The following is a 3,454-nucleotide window of genomic DNA, read 5'->3' on the forward strand; positions in this document are numbered from 1 at the left end:
AATTTGCAATATTCTTAACAAATGGTTTAAAAATAATTATTATTATTATTATTATTTTCCAATTTTAACGTCATGACCAAGCCAGACACCAAATTGGTGTATGAGACCCCCTTTGTTTGTGGGACAAGGGACCCACCTCCGCATACATACTCTACCAGTTGTTTTGAAAAACAGTCACTAATAAAGGAAAATTTCAAAATATTATGAATACATACTCTGCCCCACTCTAGTTTTGAAGTATACTGTTACCTATTAGACCCCCAAAAAGAAAATTTCAAAATATTAAATTATTACCCATTAGACCCACCCAAAAAGAAAATTTCAAAATATTAAATTAAAATTTTATTTGCAAGGAACAAGGAAATATATATAAATATCATGATCCTGCAAAAGCTCCCAAAAATGCTCATAGCTGAAAGGCCGACTCAAAGGGGCACTCCTCGGACTACGTGACCGTTATACATTCATATGAGCGGCCCACAAAACCTACCCTTAGGATGATATAAATGTAAAGTTGCCAGCAGTCGTTCATCACAAACGGATTCTCCATCTTCATTCTGCCGCAGCGCACAGTGTGTTGTCAAACTTCTGATCACCGAGTATTCGCTCCTCAAGAAAAGAGTTGGCTTTGCTTTCAAAATGACAACGAGCAGTGGCAGTATCATGTACGCGGAGGAAGGATGGGCTATTGTGAAGAGGGCCAAGAACAATAGGGTTGATCTGGAAGAAGGTTGGTCTATTGTTTATAAAGCTATTCTACAGCTAAGAACCCGGTTGGAAAAAGCAGATGTCAACTTTGAGGTGCCTGTGGACGACAAAATGGCTATTTACACTGTCGTCTACTATATTCGCGAGAAACCGGAACTCTATAATAGATACAGGGATTCCATTAAAGAGTACATCACCTCAATTGTTTTACCGGCTTTGAGGGAACAGACAGATGATCAATTGTTGCTGAGACAACTTATCAAACGCTGGAAAATTTTCCAGGCGATGCTCCGTTCGATGGTCGTTTTCTTCGACTATTTAGATCGCTACTTCACCGCTCTGCATCATTTTCCTTCAGTCAGAGAAGTTGGAATCATGTACTTCCGAGACCTGGTTTTCCGGGAAATGAATGTGAAGAATGCAATGTTTGGTCTTATTGATGAAGAGCGTAAAGGAGAGCCAGTTAGAAATGAGACTCTTTTGAAGGATGTTGTGGGCATTTTTGTGGAGATTGACATGGATTTCTATACAAACGATTTTGAAGTGGCCCTGTTGGAACAAACTGGAGCTTTCTATTCTCAGAAGGCTGCTTCATGGATTTTAGAAAATTCCTATACCGACTATATGTCAAGGGTGAATGAATCTCTCATACGCGAGAAGGAAATAGTTGCCAGATATTTGCATAGGAGCAGCGAGCAAAAGGTATTAGACAAAGTAAAACATGTACTGTTTTCCCATTACATGACACATTTTCTTGAGGATGAAAATTCAGGATGCCTTGCGTTGCTCAGGGAACATAGATATACAGATATTTTTATGATGGGGAGTTTATTTGATACAGTACCCAATGGTTGGGACTCAATTGCAAATATTTTTAGACAACATCTTTTTAGTGAAGTAACACCACCGGTTCAACAGGCTGAAGATATTGTAAAGCAGACGGCAGGGAAAAAGGATAAACGTTTATTGTTGCAGGAAGTGGCTGCATTTGTGAGGAAGGTTATAGAATTACGTGACCATTATATGAAATATGCTGAACAGAACGTTGCTTTTTCAACGGCTTTGAAAGAGGTATTTGAGGTGTTCTGTAATAAAGGAATTGCAGGAAGTACCAGTGCAGAATGGCTGGCTACACTATGTGATACTGTACTTAAAGAGAATAGCAGTCATGAAAAGTTGAGCGGGGACGATATAATTGAAAATGTGGTGGAATTTGTACAGTATATCTGGGATAAAGATATGTTTCTTGAGTCCTACAGGCAAAAATTAACTCGCAGAATTCTGTTCGGCAAAACTGCAAATGTTGGTCATGAACAGAGCATATTGTCAAAGCTGAAACAGAAATGTGGAGGTCAATTAACGTCACAGATTGCGGGCATGCTAACGGATTGGACAGGATCGCAGGAGAGACAAAGTAATTTCGAAACATATCTTAAAAATAATAGAAATATACATCTTGGAATAGAGTTTACAGCTGCAGTGCTGACAACTAAATTTTGGCCAACATACAAGTGCCCTCACATTAATTTACCTCCAGAGATGGTTAGATGTGTTGAAGCATTTACAGACTATTATTCCGCAGAAGCCCAACATCAAAAACTTAAATGGATATATTCCTTGGGATCCTGTACTATAATTGGTAAGTTTGATAGAAGATCAATAAAACTGATAGCAACAACTTGCCAAACAGCAATATTATTGTTGTTCAATGCCTCTGAAAAGTTGAGTTATTCCAACATCAAACAGCAGCTGAATTTGGCAGAGGATGAAATTGATGGACTCCTACATTCCCTGGCATGTGACAAGTATAAAATTCTTCTCAAGACTCCAAATACAACCACGGTAACGGTATCTGATGATTTTGAAATCAATCATTCTTTTACGGATAAAAGAGGGAAGATAAAACTTCCAATGCCACTACTGAACGAGAAGAAAAAGGCATCTGAGGATATTCATAAGGACAGACGTTTTCTTATTGATGCATCGATAGTACGGATTATGAAGGCAAAACAGATTTTACATCTCAAAGTACTTGCGAGTGAATGTGCTCAGGAACTGGAAGGGCTATTCAAGATAGATTTCATGGATATTGAAAGGCGGATTGAAGATTTGATTAAAAGGGAGTTTTTGGAAAGAGACAGAAAAGATCTTGATTTGTTAAAATATATCCCTTGAATATGAAGGTAAATTTATTTTTTACCATATTTTTTTATTATGAATTTATTATTTTATAGTATTGGATGAGGAGGGGTTTAATATTTGTCAAATAGAACATTGTATGATGTTTTCACACACTAAAGGGTTTTTCTAATTAAATAAAGGAAGGATAATTTCTATTATATATTTCTATCTTTTATTATTCATCTTCATCATTAAGGAAGATAATAAGTGGTATCAAAGTTATTTCTTAGGTCAATACGAAGATTTTATTTTGTTTTATTGTGTTTTTTTTCATATTTTGGTTCAAGAATCAAATTCCTTCTTTATGTAATCTTATAAGTTTTTTTAAGGAAGGATAAATGAAAAACCTTATAGTGTAAATGGAAAGATGCATGAAAAATCTTATAGCCTGACTAGAAGGCCAACTTAGCTCATACACCACTTGTTCAATCCTACAACTAATCTATTACTTGTAGGGCCTATAAAATTTTAGAGCTAATTTATTATTATTCTTCTGCTTGAGTGTAGATTGCCCATAACTTTAGTCTCAAAATACCCAATCACCCTATTCAAATTTTCTTTCACT

At 36.2% G+C, this 3,454-nt stretch overlaps 1 pseudogene; it reads left to right on the top strand.

Annotated features, from left to right (window-relative positions):
• The first annotated feature begins 639 nt into the window (after window positions 1-639).
• Window positions 640-2,883, top strand: LOC149220438 (cullin-1 pseudogene; annotated as a pseudogene).
• Window positions 2,884-3,454: the final 571 nt, after the last annotated feature.

The sequence above is a fragment of the Pinus tabuliformis genome, chromosome Q, assembly GCF_031772625.1.
Source record: "Pinus tabuliformis cultivar Carrire ecotype Pingquan chromosome Q, CPIR1, whole genome shotgun sequence".
Classification (NCBI taxonomy): Eukaryota; Viridiplantae; Streptophyta; class Pinopsida; order Pinales; family Pinaceae; genus Pinus; species Pinus tabuliformis.